Genomic DNA, 17,937 nt, shown 5'->3' with positions numbered 1-17,937 from the left:
AAAGAGGACAGGTTCACAGTTTCAGCTAAATGCTGAGGGAACTACTCTTAATTTGTTTCTATAGACTTCAAAAAATTTCACCTCAACTTAATAATTAGGAAAATGCCACCGACACGTGCCTCGCTTAAGTGTCTCCTCGTTTCAATAAACCTGAGAAGAGTCAAGATAATCCATTGAATGCGTTTTGTTCTTGCAGATTTGTCCTAAATAAAACGCTGTCCCTGTGGCCCGAATAACCGGAATCTACTGTATTTTTTATTCCATTGGTATGGTATAGTATCTTATTCGAATATATGGTTCGAAGATGTCTTCAAAAACTTTTTAAAATATACTATGCAATGCAAAAATGACTAAAATGAAGAAAGAGTAGTTCAAATATCCGCCACACGCTCCATTTCAGAAAGTAGTTGCGTCCTCCGGAATTAATTAATTTAACCCAGATTCACAATAACTTAACACGACTTAACTAAGCGTAACTATATATTTGCACACTTGATACGAGCGGCTTCTTATTCACGACAGCTTAAGGAGCCTTATCTCCATTTTGAATGGTCTTTAGCTGGAAAAAGATCAAATGTCTCTTGGAAAAAGCTAGTAGCAAGGAAAATTGTAATATCTATCGAAAGTCATATAAACGAGTCAAAGGTCTCTTAAATCGTTTTCAAGTGTGATACTCGGACTGAGATTTAATGCGTGGAATATTTCATCGGTAGGTCTTGGTTAGGTCATGTTACGCCAGTTTAAGTTTGTGTGAACCGTCCATTATTTGCATTCCAATGCACATATTTACGGAACTTATGAAATTTAACCAATTGAGTTGACATTACGGCTTTTATTACGGAAAAATGATACTCCAAAACGAACAAAAATTTTTCCTAGCAAATACCTACCCTGGATAATTCACAGCATGGACAATTGCACGACCAAAAACAATAAAGATGGAGGATTGTGACTCTGAAACATTAATTCAAGCCTTCCATCCATTAATCTCACTGTAAGGTGGGTTGCTCAGAATGAAAATCATGCTTGACTGAAATATGGTCCTTGACAGAGTAAAAATTGCTAAAACGTGCTTAAGATTGCGATTAGAGAACCCTTAATCCTCAAGCGGAACAAACAGCTCGCCTGGGACGTAGTACGCAGCGAAGGACGGACCCGGGAAGCAATGAGCGAAATGGAAGATACGCCACGCATCAACAGCGGATCAAATGAAGACAAAGCGACGTCTTACTTCACTGAGGCAATCTTGATTAGCCTTCACCTCCTGCCTCTTCTTAACACCTTCCAAGTCTCTTTCCTCTCACTAAATCACACCTTTGTATGCTGTTCCAACCTTCTGCGAGACATAACGGCTATGGTATTGGAAAAATATCGGTTTAAATTGATTTTTAATCGCAATGGAAAAACTCGAATTTTCATCAAAAATCGAAATTTGAACCGAAAGATCGATTAATCGAAAAAATCAACTGTTCTTTTTTAAAGAGTGTACAGAAATACGTTTACTGTTCGTAGAAGCTTTCAGAACACACATTTGAGACGAGTGAAAAAATCCCATTAAATCTAATCAGAACACGTTAATTATTAGTGGTAGAAATTAAAAAATACACCCACATTAAATTTTTGGGATCACCACATAGAACCATTCGACTTCTCTAAACTTTTTAGGAATATCGATTTTTTCTTACCCTTAGTGCATCATGAAAGAGTTCCACCATGCTACGCCACCCACCATCGCTTTCTTGATCAATGAGGGCGTGCTTTCAAATTTTACTGGCCTCAGAGAAAAGTCTTACACACGGAGCGGGTGACATTATCATAGGCCATTAGTAGGGCTACTGAGATCAAATGAAATGGTCAAGATCGAAGTAAAAAAATCGAGTTTTGATCGAAATTCGAAAATCAAGGCTCAATCTCGATTTCTACATATTTGGCATTTACAACTCCATTTTAGATTTTAATCGAAATCGATTTTTCATCACTAACCGGCGAACAGGCGCGCATTGAGAATTTACTTTTTCCCAATCACTCCAGACTATAACACCTTAAGCAAGTGTGCTGATAGAAGAAATAATTTTTATTCGTTTATGTAAAAACTCTGGACTGAAGTTTGTACTCATCTCTGTTTTCATAAAATCTTGACATTTTTTCTACTAATACACAGCTGTACTGCTAGCTTCGTTAGGCTAATGAAGACATCCGAAAATCTGTGTAAAATATTGCTGTTCTATTAAAAATATCTGCATTGTTGAAAAAATGAAGAATTTTTTAAGATGCCCAGCGAAAATATAAAAAAGTGCGTAGCTACCTCTTTTTTCTATAAACATGCTCGCTTTTACGTATGCATCTCAAACCTTCTGCGAGACATACCTCCGAATAGACACGAATTGAAAAGGTACTTTTTCCCATTCATTCCGGACAATAGTTTCATAAATTGAGAGGAAAAATTCGAAAGCGGAGGCGTCAGGGAGCAGGTACTTCTAGAGTCGCGAGGGTTGCGTCGCCGTCCACGCTGACGGTCTCTACGGAGCCAGTTGGTCACTAGTGATTCAATAATTGAGTTACAGGAATTAGTGCTCAAAAATATTCTTAAAAGAGAATTATGCATCCTATAAGTGGTAATATTATGGGAAGTAAAATCTGATGCTTTCCCGGCGAATATATTCAAAAAAGGCTCTTCGGGCTTCTAGCCGGGTGGTCTCCCTCCATTCTGCCGACGTTTCGGAATACGAGTCGGGTTCCATCCTCAGGGCTAAAACCTAGGTTAAACCCTAGGGTAAACCAGGGTAACCCAGGGGTAAACCCTAGGTTAGCCCTGAGGATGGAACCCGACTCGTGTTCCAAAACGTCGGCAGAATGGAGGGAGACCACCCGGCTGGAAGCCCGAATAGCCTTTTTTTTTTAATATTATGGGAGATTTACGATTCTTATGTTCAGGAGACGCGGCAGCAATCACCTCTCCTCCGGACATGTCCATCGAAAACCTAAGAACTTTTTTTATATTTTCACAGAGCATCTTTCAAAAATCTTCCAAGTGTTTTTTAATTATGCGTTTATTTTAAACAGAAGATCGAAAGTTTCACATAGCTTTACTGCTATCTTCATTTGTCTAACGAAGCCAGTAGTTCAGCTGTGTATTATAAAAAAACATTTCAAGATTTTATGAAAATAGAGATGAGTATAAAATTCAGTCCAGAATTTTCACATACATGTATCAAAAGATATGATTCTCTCTAGAAAAAAAACCATTTCAGAAATTTTATAGCAGTGATATCTCTACCTTTGTACAGGTACTCCATGAAGCTAAATCCTGCCAAACAATTTGTTATTATTATTACCACAAAAAACTTCACAACAAATCGAAATATAAATAATTTAAGCACCTGAGAGGCAGTTAATGATAAAAACTAACAGTAGATTTCCAGTTCTTCATTTAATTTTAGAAAATTTGTTCTGAACGTTGAATTTTAACAAAAAGAAAAATAATGCTCAATAAAACATGAGATGAAGGGGCCATTGAAATTTATAATTTATTTATCTTCATCGCCCCGAATACAGCTCATTGAAGGCCTTTTAAATCGTGAGAAATAGCGTTTAACAACGATAGGGACAACCTAACCAGGCGGGACTCGAAACCGCGACCTTCGGTTTGGCAGGCGAGGACTTGATTCCGCCACCACCGATGCCCGCAAATAAACCAGGAACGAGGGCAAACGAAAAATTGGTAACTTTCAAGGCCGAAACGAAAGCGGTTTAAATACCACAAAAATGTGGGGGAAATGGTCTAGGGAGTATCCCCACTCAATGAACCCCCGAAATGTATTTCCCCTCCATGATCACAAAAACTAATTGGGCATGCCAAAAATTTCTCAGACAGGTAATTTTTTCAGGATATGAGAGGTAAAGTAAATCGCAGGGTACGTCATTGAACTTACATGAAAAGTAATTCTTTCTCTTCGAAAATTGATGGAAATGAAAGGCACATTTTAATCCCAATATATTGTGACTTTATAATAATAATAATAAAATGCCTTTATTCTGGCGAGGTTGAGACTAAGGCGTCTTCCACCTCATCTTCCTCTTCCACCTAACCCCTCGATAGCGTCAATGCAAACATATTAAAAATGGTAGACAAACGTTTACAATACTAAGGATATACAATATACACTGTTTGTGAAATGTCAAAAATATAAACAGCTATGCTATGTGAAAATTTTGTGTAAAAGATTTCTGTTTGTGGGAAAAAACATGAGGATAAGGGTGTAGTATCCTCCAGCGAAAAAACCCACTGCAGGAAAACGCCCACATAAGAAGGGGGGCGTGAAAAACCTGCGAAAACCTGACTTTAGACATCGCGTTCAAGAAAACTAAAACTATTTCCTTAACAATAGAATTGTTTTCTCATAACTTTCCTTAACATTTGCATTATTTTCCAACACCTACTTAAATGAACGTTGCTTTGATAATATTCAATTCATCGATTTCCTACTCATTAAAATCTCTGCTCTCGCTAAGAGGAAAGGTTCCTATGAATAGTTATATATATAAGGCGGTGAGAAATAATGGAAGTCCAAATCTCGGATGGGGTTATCAACAAGAGAAACGCAAAAATCGTCACCGCACACCTGGTATTATGACTTAACGGGTCAGAGATAATTTTAGGTGGAGTAGATTTGATAATTTCAGAAATAAAAAGACATTCAAAATTGCCAAATATACTTGCCCACGATCCAGGTTAATACCAGCAGCACGAGGAAACAAAGTAAACCCTTCATCCTCATGCTGTTTCCTCTCACACTGCCTTCACCAGTTCCAGATTTTGTTCGCTCTATCCCACGCACTGTCTGCACCAGGGAAACGAGAAAGTGTCCAATGGGAGAGGAACTTCATCGAGGAAATGAAGACCTCATGTATTCTGGCTCCGATTTCACCACTAGTCGGGTCGAAGCCAAAAGGCAAAGGGCCCTGCCGAGGGGCCTAACCTGAAAGAGCAGGGTGAAGAATAAAGTAGCATTTTTTATGGTTACATCAAAACAGCATTGAACTCATACTCTACGACATTAGGATAAATTAAACTAGGGTTAAATGGATCTGGGATATCCCGCAGGGAAATTTTGCGTCTCCCAGACTATCATGTAGAAAGAGGCAAACCTCAATTTAGTTACCACCATACTACTCTTCACTGTTCAAAAAGAATTAAGAATAATTGTGTAACAAATGGAAATTTAGAACAAATCATTAAAGAATAACTTATCCAATGAGTCGAGAAACAATGATACTCAAATGTGCATTATTCATTACGAATACTGAAGCACCTATGATATATTTGAATTGCAAACAAAACTGCATAGAAAAGGGAAGCACACAAATCTAAAAATATATTTTTGATGCGTTGAGCAGAATAAAGGGTATGTTTTTTTATTTCTAATAGAAAAACTGTGGTAATCAGCCAGGAAAATGTTTTATCTGCCCTAGCTTTCTACTCTCTAATTGATTCGAATTTTTTTTCAGAAAATATTAACAGAACCATAATTGGGCAACCATACCAATAATGATAAGTAGACAAAGCTAAAAATATGACGGTGACTTAAGCCATACCGGCCTCGCAGTAACAAGGCATAAACAAGGAATGATGCTTTATCAGCGGTGCTAAGGTGTCATCTTTTCCTCCATGCTTAGGGAAACCATTCTCCCCGCTCCACTACCCCAAGGATACCCTGGTTGACTGGCCATGTATAGAGCAAAAAAAAGGGGCCAAGTAGGGATAAAGATCTACGACTTCCCTTCAAAGTGGGTGAAAACTGCAGGTCGAGGGACAGCGAAAGAGAGGAAGGAACAGGTGTACCCAGATTGTTCTCCACTCCGAGGGTTTCCACCCCTCACGGGAGTACCTCAGGGCTCCGCTCTGGGACCCAAATGTCTGCTTTTTCCATTTCGGTGAGCAGGTAGAAGCCGATGTTGTACATGGGGAAGGCATGGGTAGGCTGTGACGGATTGAGCTGTCACAGAGGTTGTCACCCTCAATAAAGAACGGCGCATAGTAGCCACTTAGTTGCCCCTTGGTACCCCTCACTTGGCCGCTGAGCAGTGGCAACAATGACAGAGGGTTGTTGACGGGAGTTTTCACGCTGAGTTCCGTGAGGATAGCCGTGAAGTTTTCGGGGGTTAGTTGATGACTTACTCCAGGAATCGGCTTTGCCATACGTCAACAGCTAATCTGGCTCTTCTGTAGTGGTCTATGATGTGTCGGAAACGCTTTAAATTTCCAAGCTACCAGTATTCTGCCTATTATTACCAATGGTAACAAGGTCTAGTATTTCCAATGATGACCAGAGCGAATCCATTGCACATTAATATGCATAAAACGCTTCAATATTTTTCCATTTCAGAGAGTGGGGTTTGGGATGTCTTGTTTCGTAAACATGACAAAATTTGAATAAAACGAGCGCCTTTTTCATCAAACTTTTAATTCGTTAATAGAGAACTTAATATGGGAAAATAAGGTGACCTTACACCAATATAATAATTAATAAAAATATTATAGGTTTACATGAAAAATTTAACTTATCACCCCACCCGTCCCTCCTCCCCTCTGTGAACGTCCCTCTTCAATTCCCAATCAAGCCTATTCCCTTTTATTCTCAGATTACGCATATATAAAATCGTGCCATTTTGATTCCGAAAATCAATTGACAGAACCATGTTTCGCACACGGATATCATTGTAGCCGAACAAGAAGTTTTTTAAAGCGCCAGTTGTTACAGCATTGTAATCGGTTTTTGCTTTTATTAAGAAGACGAGAGAAGATTGGAGGCATTCGAGATGTGGGTATGAAGAAGAATGGAGAGGGTGAAATGGACTGAGAGGAAAAGGAACGACGAAGTGCTGGATATGGTTGGCGAGGAGAGGCAGCTTTTAGATGAGATATGGAGGAGACAGAAGGTATGGATGGAGGGAGTACTTCCAGGGGAGGGGATTAATAATGAAAAACACTTTGTTACTTCCACGAAATTAAATTATAATTAAAAACACAAAATTAGACTATTAAAAAAACACAAAATTAAATTATAAACACAAAATTAAATTATGTGGAAGTAACAAAGTGTTTTTCATTATTAATATGGAGCCCTTCCACCACGTAAATTCTTCAAGTTTCGATTTAAGGGGAGGGGATGTTGAAAATGATGTTAGAGGGTAGAATGTTAGGGAAACGAGGGAGGGGAAGGAAAAGAATAGAATTTTTAGATAGACTGAAAGGGAGTAGGCCTTACAGTGAATTGAAGAAGGCAGTGCTGAAAGGAAAGGGGGGCTCCCAGATCACTTCTTTAGTACTCCATGGGAACCTACCTTTATCGGTAGAATACTATAATAATAATAATATGAAAATATGGGCCGCAGCAAGAAATGCGATTTTAAAGTGACAATAGCGGTTTGAAAGCCAATGTTAGCACATCATGAGCGATGTTTATTGAGACAGAAAAAGGTCGGGAAACTTTATTTTTAATTCTGACATCCAGCTCACATAGACCCAAGTATTATCAAAATATATTGACGTGAAATTGGAACAAAAATAGAAAAATGGAGTTTCTTGGATGCAATGCGCAATCTTGTAACGCAATAACTTACATTAAAGTAGGAGGAATGTGAAATGAAAAAAAAATCCTTGACAATTTTTAAGTAGATGATGCAAGAAAATATACAATTACCATTTTAGATTTACTGGTGAAATATGAGTTTTCTACTGCAAAGAACCTAAAATGTAGCGTTAAATATAAAAAATCATCATTTTATTCAAATTAGGTCAGATAATTATTCAGAACACAGCTGAAAACTGAACCAGAGCATATGGACCATGATTTAAAATTTTCATGCCTGCAGCAACTATTTTTATGCAAAGCATAGATTTAAACTTATTTAACAATGAAAAATACTACCTTTACGTCGGGAAAGGATTAGCAAGATTATAAATAAAGGCGAATATTGCTTAGGTCTTCTACATTACAAAATCTTTGTATTTATGCTTTTTTAACTATATTTACGCTAAATCTGGTACAAAATAACACATTTTTACTGATGCACTGAGTACAGTCCATGAAAACGCAACGTAATATATTTCTTCGTGTTCCAAACTATTCAACGTTGAAATGAATGACTTAAAATGATTTTTGTTCCACTAAACATAAAAAAACACCACACCCTACCTTGTTTTCCTCAGCAGGGGCGCAGCCAGGAATTAAGGCTACGGGGGTTTAGGTGCTACTAATACCGGGGTTTGAGGGGTATGGAATTCCCACCAGGATAAGCGGCAGGTGCGATATTAATAAATTGCGGAATTTTAAGATAAATGGTTCAAAATGGTGATTTTTACGGCTTTCTGAGAGATGTCTTATTAATCCTTTCACTATTCTAGTAGTAATATCAATACAATTTAGTAAAATGGATTTAACTTAAAAATTTCTCTGAGCTCTGGGGGGGGGGGGGGTTTATCCCCCAACCCCCCCCCTCGCTGCACCACTGTTCCTGAGCCCCACTTCTTTATCGCCAATTGAAAAGGCATCAATATCCTTCAAAGTGATTTGTCGACCCAACATCTATTCAGAGGTCGTGAGAATAATGTCGAAACATTAACACAATTATAGGTGATACGTCACTGCAGTAACTATTAAAGGATCCCAGGGCCTTTCATAGAGAATTCCTTTCCCGCACTTTCTGAAACTTCGTCTTCACCGACGACGCGTTAAAAATATTGTGCTTTGTTTAAGAACCCTTGACAGCAGTGCCGTAACTATTTGGGGAGAGTGAGGGGATAGAACCCCCCCCCTCCCAAGAGAAGCCTCAGAGAAATTTAAAAAATATTTAAAACTATTGCCTAATTTTGACACATAATAACTGCATCCGCTTAAAAGTTAAATTTTTAATCCAAAATTATGTAAAATGTACTTCCAGGCATGTCATTTTTCAAAACTTTTCCCGGACTCCCGGTTGCCTTGGGGGGTCGCCACCGTAGGCCATCCCATTCCCCCCAAAGCATATTCCTTGTTGCGTCTCTGCTTGACAGTGCCAGCCTAAGGTTCCAGCGAGTTAAGAATACTCCCATTTCTCCATAATTTAACTAGTGGAAATAAGATAGTTTTGTCTACCAAGAGAAATAAAAAGTACTTTTAAATCGATTTCACGACTGATGCGCGTTTTTCCTGTGATAGAAAGTTTATTTCGCTAATCGGTCTCGTCAATAACACGTCAAAGTAAGTTGTTTCCGGCGCTTACGTGTTCTTTATTCCCTTGTTTACACATGCGAAGCTTGATATACTAACTCGCCTCGAGCTAAACTAAAGACGTGTTTTTCATTTCAGACTTCCACGGTCAGTGGGCCACTTACTTCCCCCGGGTGACTTCGTAGCGCAAGAATTGTTTATTGGGAGTGTCATAGGCTTCATCTAGTATTTATATCCAGGTAGTATAAGCTGTGCCTCGGAATAGTTAGATCCCGAATTTCATCAGGGTCGATTTTAAATTTCAATTGAATCACGCGGGTGTGACATATTATTCACCCCTATTTACACAGTCAAATTTTTAATTTCTCTATCTAATTTAACGAAAAGATACGCTATAAAAATACAATTAAAGGATTATATTTTGCAATGAGCAGTTTCCCATTATAAATACGGTTACTTAATAGTTTGCGTTCGTAGGAATTGTCAAAAACGTCACTCTTATTCGTGGGTTATTGAAATAAGACACGCACAAGGCTGTAATTGAAAAAATCGAATAAATCGTAAAAAAATGCCTTTTTATCTAGGAAGAGGAAAGGTCTCATCAAAATTCCTAAACAAATTGTGCATGATAAACCACACATATTTTTTGCGATGCTTGATCATTGCGATCAATGATTTGCGATGAATTTGGCATCAAATCCAGTTTTAAAAAGTACAGCAATGAGTAGTTCCCCATTACAATTACAGTGTTTCAATACTTATTTCATATCGTCTGGTATTGTCTAGTGGTTAGGATACCCGGCTCTCACCCGGGAGGCCCGGGTTCGATTCCCGGTAGCGGAATAATTTTTTTAGACCGTCTCAATGGAGGCGGAGAACAGTCCTCGCCTGCCAAACTGAAGTTATTTATGTTCGTACGCAAGGATATTTATGTTCGTCCATGGTTATTTGAGGCAGCCCCTCACAATAAGGATCAAGTTGTGCTATTTTCGAGGTGATTAATAAAAATAAATTAAACTGAAACAGATTTCGGGAAAACGTTCACATTCGATATTCTCGATAAATTACCTAAATTAGCCCTAAGCTTTACTTCAGTGGATAAACTCGGGAAATAACAATGATCACCACGTCGCGACGCTCCGGGAAAAGACCGCAGAAAGCAATTTGAAGACCATTGCAGTATTAGGCCACCATGCTATCCCACGGCTACATTTTACTATTTTTTATCACACTCACCTTCATTGGCCTTCCTTAGATATTTTTGAGTTTCTCACTTCCGCCGTGCCGAGCACGTGGCCTTTCCCTTTTCCTCCTGCTCCCACTCACACTCAACTGCCAACGCCTACGCACAAATCCGAGGAGATGGCTAAGTAAGCCTCAGATGGCTTGGTCCCTCGAGGAAGAAAAACCAGCCACACAGTTCTCAATGGGACAGCTAATTGTGAGGGGAGGGGTGTTGGGGAAGGGACATTGGTGAAGATTATCGCGGACTGGAGGAAGGGATGAGTGGAGGGAAGGGTGTCGAAAGCTGGCCCATTCCCAAAGAGTCTCACGGAATCCACCCACGTGTTTCGGAGGACGCATCAATCCCGCTAGACCGGTCGTACTTTGTCTTTTTCATTGACTCATTTTCGGTCAACAATAACGCAAACACATTTTAGGAACTACTTGGAGTTTAGCTAAAATTTTATATAATCATTAAAGTATTCTAACGATTAAGGTAGGTAAGGTTTCCATGGAGTACCAAAGAAGTATTCCGATAGAAGCCTTAATTGACTTCCCTCTTAAATTCACAATAAGTGCAACTACAATTCATTCCATCTAAAAACCTACTCTTTTCCTTCCTATCCCTCGTTCACCCAACATCCTACCCTGGAACACTGTTTTCAACATCCCCTCCCCTGTACTGCTTGAGCTCATATTTATCTTTTTTTTTGACGGATTCCTAGAATATTGCGATTAATGTCATCAAAACATAATAATATTGCTTCTAAGACAGATGCTCTCATAAATTACTTCACTGCGATTAATTTTTATCGATTAAATTTAAGTATTGCGATTTATGTTATCAATACATTATGAGATGACTTCCAAGAAATACGCTCTCATTAATTACTTCACTGAAATAATTTTCATCGATTAAATTTACGCATTAATAGCATTCGGTACGCATGAGCCTTCAGGGGCCCATTCGGGAATATAAACAAGAAGTTTACACCTTCCCGGACGAGACTTGCACATAATGTTACATAAAAAACAGGATTGAAGCTGTCATACTTCGCTGAAAAGGTCGAAAATTTAACCTTATGAGGTTCCCATTGAATTTACATGTCGTGAGCAAAAATCTGTCAACAGATACTCCAGAAGACGAGTTATCCTTCGGAGAAATTTTTTGTCATACGACGTGAAAAATACCCTTAGTTTATCGTCCAACTATCTTTGACGTTATCATAAGGAGAAAATAAAGGAAATAGAGAACAAAGAGAAGACAGAGAGAATTAAAAAGCCATTATTTCCTCGTATTATTAACGATAGCAACGATTTCTCGATTAATAAAATTAATGGCCTCACTCATTAGGACGACTCATTGCATGTTTTTAAATTTCTATTGTTCTAATCTTGCACGCATTTACTACAAGAATAGCTAAGCGTCGACAAGTTCTGCCTCTGAATGAATTTGCTCGTATTTTTCGTTACTATGCGTCATATTTTTATGACCGTGTAGTATGCCGTTGGGGATGATTCTCTTGGATTATGGTGATTGATCACCCCATGCCAAACACCCTTGAGGTGGCTCGCAGGGTATAATGTAGATGTAGATCACAAATTCGCATGTAATTCATTACGTGAACTCGGAATTGAACTATTACGTGTCTCCATTCAAAGGCTGCTGGCCAGTAACTACGCATTTTACAAGCTCAAAGGTGTTTTTTTTTGCATCAAAGCTAAAAGTTGATAAAAAAAAACACCAGTCGTCAACATTTAATACATATCGATGGCTAAGTTCTAACAACAACTGTCTCAATAATAGGAACTTTTCAGGAGAGCAAAGAAACGATTTGTTTTTTCTAATTTTACACTGAAATGATAAAAACAAAAATTCATAAAACTGATACATTTGCCAACAAAAGTTGTTTTTTCTTGAATTTTACTGTTTGATGTTATCACACTTTGTTTAAGATACCTGTGTCAAACCAGCCAAATTTTAAGATACGTGTTGTTAGAACTTATCCATCGAAATGACAGTTTGCAACGATCACCTCCACACCGATCATACAGCTCCCACTATTGGGCATTGATTTAGCGAATTCCAAAAAGTTTACATACATAGTAGGGGCAGAAATGACTGGTGGTGCAGTCCCGTTTCACTAGGTGATACCCTGTTAGACATCTCAACGAGTGCCAGTTTTAACTCATAACGTGTTTGTGACCACAGGCCTACGGTTACACTCACCTCGATGAGTATTGATGGAAGCCGATGCATACATTACATAATCAGGTCGATGAAGTGGCTTCACGCGCTAAAAGGGCTGGGTTTAAATCCCAGCGATGTCGCTAACTATCCAGAGGAGGCCTGACCCCTGTTTCAGCCCTATATGTATGAAGTCTACGTTAAGATGGTTGGTCCGAGAATCCACCTTCTCTTAAACTTCCTGTTGCTTTTCAAATTCGATGGATTTTGTCTATGATTGCAATTTTTTTCAAATATGCACGATAACTATTTGTTTTCGATCGCGTAGACACGAATCCACCACTTTAAAGGCATGGTTATATCTGGCGCTTTTTTCTGAGATTATAAAGAGACCGCTGACGCCAGCATCCAAATTCTTTCCACCCTCCCAATTTTCTTTATTTCATGGCATGGAGGAAGCTAGCAGTCGGTCACCAAATCCATATACCACGTGCCAAACCAGTTTTCCGCAGGTTTCCTGCTATTTAACATGATTGATAATTATTTGAGCCATACTTACGAGCAAATATGAAAGCACGTTCAGTACGAATTGCAAGTAAGGATTTCAATAGAACTTTTTGCAATAGACACTAAGAAAATTATATCTAAAAACCTTCATCTTACTTAACACGGTAAACTCATTCATGTAATCCGGCGTGATTAGTGCAATGTTTAAGGTAATTCTAACTTCACCGGTAAATTAACAGTTATGATGATATTCCTCGGAAAGATAATTCATGGGAAGAAATAGCTCTACTGACTAAGTCCGCTGGATATAGCAAACCCATATACCACATAAACCATAAAAAAATAATTGCGCTACGGCTTTCAACTCTTGACCTTTCCTCTTTCGAGAGCTACTTCCAAATTTTAAGATTTTGGAATGATAATCCCCCTCTATCTCAAGATCTGAAATAGATTTTATGAATGAAAGCACAAGATTGGCATTCCATTCACCGCAAATCGCAGAATCATTATGCAGCACCGGAAATTAAAACGAAAAAATATTGGAAAAGGGAAGGGGTGAGAAAACGGAAGCGGAGTGAAGGGATGACTGTGGGTCGCGCGTCCATGAATAATGATTGCATTGGGTGTCACATTTCCTCAAGTATCACTCCGAGAGTGCACAAGAAATACCAAAGAAATGGTGCCATTAAGAACAAGGTAATTGCTACTTAAGATACGCATAGTGAGAGGGCGAGAGCGCGCATGGTAGCTGCGCAGTACCAAAAGCAGAGGCCATCATTGGAAGCCTCACATCTGTATAATGACAAGAAATAGAAAAAGTTAGCGAATAAAATACTAAATATGCACGAGGTACGTTCAGAAAATGACGGGCATTTTAGTTTTGTGAATAAAATATTTTTTTATTCGTCTACATCAATGTTGTCGCCTTCAAAACAGTCCCCCATAAATATTTTTCGCGCTTGTGCGAATCCTAGAAACACTTATCAAACTCGATCTTTGGGATAGCCTTCAGCTTTGTCAGCTATTTGCTTCAATGCCATTTATGCTTGTAAAACGAGGACACTTTAAGGTTCTCTTTGTTTTTGGAAACAGGAAAAAGTCACGCAGAGCAATGCCTGGCGAATATGGAGACAGGGGCAAAAATTTATGAACAAGCACTGTACTGTGAGCTGAAATTCACCGAGCTCATAAAAACACGTCCAACCTAAGTGGTTGCCACATACAAAGTAAACAATGAATACAGCTGCAGATTTTATCAAACTTAGGAGCACATACACCAGCACAATAAAAAATTATCAACACCAATGCTCAAACTCGCGAAAATTTTAAATAGTGCAATTTGCGGTAAGTTTGCGTGAATATGAAAAATGCACGTTATAGAATTGTGAAATGAACTGATGTTGATTTCAACTTTTACCATATCATTTATGATAATTAATGTGAAATTAAGCAATACTGCAAATTAAGTGATGATTTTTACATATATTACACAACATAAATAATTTACATTATCACATGAAATAGAATCCTAATGAGGATAAACCTCGGATTGCATTATTCACTCATTTCAATGCTATGTTCATGTGCTAAGCCAAAAATCGCTCAAAATGCATAAAAATTCATGAAATGTTTACTCCATTCCACATTGGTACTTTGCCACTGTAAAACCTGAAGACTAAATCCTACACCTTCGTTTTTATTAAAAGATATTCTTCACAAGTCAACAAAAGTGGAAAAATGATCTAAATCAAACTCACCTTCCTCCATTACTAGTTTTTTTGGAACTAAAAACAATTGACACGGTTGTATTTCAACTAACTGCGTAGATTTTTCAAACAAATTGATAGCAAGCGTTCTCCTTGGCCTATTTTTACTGACATTTTAATTAATTAATTTAGCGTATGTCTCCTCTTTCGTTAGTCCAAATCCAATTTATTAGCAGCGTAGCTTTCACAAATGTCCAATACACATTCACGCCAAGGCCCTGATGAGCAAATTAATTGTATTCCTTCTTCGGTGAAATAACATCCGATTTCTCGAGGGCTTGATATTGACACAATAGATCCTATAGCGCACAAAGAAGTTATTATTTCTGGGAGGCGGAGCAGTTAAAGGCTCCTTTCAAGTAAGCGACATGAAAACTATCAATACCAGGTATGAGTGCGAACCACATTATTTTTGTTGAACCAACTAAAAACCCCGCAGTCGTCGATAATAAAATGGACAGCCCATCAAATACAGAGATTTAAATTACTCTTCTTCGAAAACAAGTTTTCTATTCAATGGCTGCTTAAGTGCATCATTTTAGATAATATTTGTTGGTCATTCCATTGTTTCACTAACATCACGGTGCTTCAATAACTGCTTTTAATTAATGTAGAAACTACTTAAACTAAGGTTCTTTTCTCGGAAAAAATCTATCTCCAGTTTCATTCTAAAAACCATGGTGGATTATGTAGGTTCGAAGATTTTCGCGGTGTTGATTAGATGATCTCTCCATTCTATTCGGGTTTTCACCGCGTCCGTTGTGTTTTAGTGACAACAGTTTCGCCGACATTGCAGCCAGCGTCGTCAGGACAACGGACGCGGTGAAAACCCGAATAGAATGGAAAGATCACCATGGTGGACCATTCAAATACCAGTGAGACTTTCCCAAAGAAAATAACTTTTAGCAATGACACAACAATATGATGATGTATCTGAAAACATGGCTTTGAATGACTTATAAGATGAATAAGTTCGTAAGTATTTCAGCAAGAGCTCTGTTTCCATTTCAAATACCTAAGATAAACTGGAGTCAGAAATTACTAATGACTTCGATGAAATACCTTAGAGACGTCGAATATTCCTGGAACGATCAACACTAGCTTTTCGCTACCGAATATAGCCAAAAGGTGTTCCTAACAAAGTCTGAAGGACGCAAACAACAAGTAAAATTCCTTTTCACGAACGCCGCGCCGGCCAGTCGAGGCCAGCGAAAACATTTCGGTGTTCCACATAATCCTGAGATTCCGTCGAGGTTGGTCCAAGCGGAGAGCTAGTTTTCAAGGACGAAATATGAAAATCAGTCTCTACATGTGATTGATTGGTATTTGAGGAAACGACAGACGAATAAATGGTATCTTGAGGAGAGGGAATGGAGGAAATACTGGAGAGAAACCCGTTACCCGAGTCTCAAATATAGAAATTTTACTTTATTTAATTTTGAAAAAAAGATCTGATGATTGCCCGGCGTATGCCGGTAGTGCTTCTCGGGTAATCCCGCATTACCTGGGTTGAGATTACTCATGGAGCACCCGAGAAGCATTCACTACTTATCTTATTTTAATGGCGAAACTGCAGAGGTAAAATTGAATAATTTGGTATACACCCAGATTTTAACGAGGGTTCGTCTTATCCCCCCATGCATTTGGAGATGATATCTAGGTTCCGAACGAGTTATAGAACACTAAAAATGGACCGGTCAAGCGGAAGTGAAGGCGCCAAAGGGACTTGGGCATAACGTTTCATCCGACGGACGGAGTGATGTATTCGTGGAACCCAAACACAGCACTAAACTAGAGATTGGACTTATTCTGATGCATCTCCAGGTCCGATAGAAGCGATCAATTAAGAGAGATATTTTGCCGAACGGATAGATACGGGAATTCCTTCATCCCCCGAACCATAAAGGACTTTAATAAATGCCAGTCGTAGTTTCGTTAGAGCATTTCCTTTTATGTGTAAATGGCTGGTGTCCTAACACCCCCTGCTACACGCCTTATAGGCGGCTTGTGGGGTAAAATGTAGATCTCCATTTAAGTAGATATTCGAATCCTGATATGGGTGGCCATTCTGCCTTCTTATCTAACTTCTTATCCAACACTCAGTTGGGATTTCGGGAGAAGAATACTCAGGGTAAATGTATACAAAATCGCTCAAGGTGGCTGCCAAAAACCGAAGTCAACATTTAAAAATCCAACTTCAGTACTATGCAATAAATGAAACAGGTAGCTAAAAAAATACTTATAAATTGATGCTATAAAAATCCTTAAAAATCCTTCCCCTTCGTCATGAGCATGACATTTTATGTAAATAACATAAAAATACAATTAAACACCGTGAAAACGAAATGCTATTGCCGGAATCGGCCAATGAAGCCCATCTCGATATACTCCCATTCCAATGTTGATCGCTTATGTTGAAATTGAAAATCGCTCTCGTTCCATGCACACTCTAACCAGGTAAATATGCCAAAATATACTCACCTATTTATGTAAATCCTAAGATAGGATTTAAATAGCCTTCAGCAGTGCCGGGTGCTGACGTAAATGGATGAAACAGAACTCTCCCCGAAGCGACAGGAAAGGACTGAGGAAAACGGCAGAATCCGTGCAGGAGGCCTCTGTAGCAGTGGAGAGAGTGATCCCTTAATGACGATGTAGGGCTCTCACTTAGCGAGAAATCCTGCCGGTACTAATTGCAGATAACGCCTTCAACAAGACTCAAGGCTCTCAGCACGACGTCCCGGCGGCAAATACACACGACTCAATAAAAATTCACGGTGGTAGTGGCGAGGATGACTTCCTAAAAACATTCGTAAAACACACAGTTTAATGCTCTGGTCGTAGCAGTACCAAGAGCCCAGTTAAAACGCAAAAAAATAACCAGAAATCTCTGCTACGTCCCGACCAAAACACCGGGGACGATTATCAAGAGGATCAACAATATAACCCTTTCACAAGAGTACAACGTCACTGAACTCCACGATCGTTGCGGTCTTTCTTTAAAAAAAACGTAGCAGGCCACACTACATAAAGCCCCGAT

At 38.7% G+C, this 17,937-nt stretch overlaps 1 non-coding gene across 1 annotated transcript; it reads left to right on the top strand.

Moving 5' to 3' along the window:
• Window positions 1-9,983: 9,983 nt before the first annotated feature.
• Window positions 9,984-10,055, top strand: Trnae-cuc. The gene has a single exon. It is a non-coding gene; the product is annotated as a tRNA-Glu (tRNA).
• The last annotated feature ends 7,882 nt before the right edge of the window (window positions 10,056-17,937 follow it).

This window comes from Ischnura elegans, chromosome 7 (assembly GCF_921293095.1).
Source record: "Ischnura elegans chromosome 7, ioIscEleg1.1, whole genome shotgun sequence".
NCBI classification, from domain to species: Eukaryota; Metazoa; Arthropoda; class Insecta; order Odonata; family Coenagrionidae; genus Ischnura; species Ischnura elegans.
Note: the sequence above shows the minus strand (reverse complement) of the source record. Positions and strands in the feature narration are given on the sequence as shown.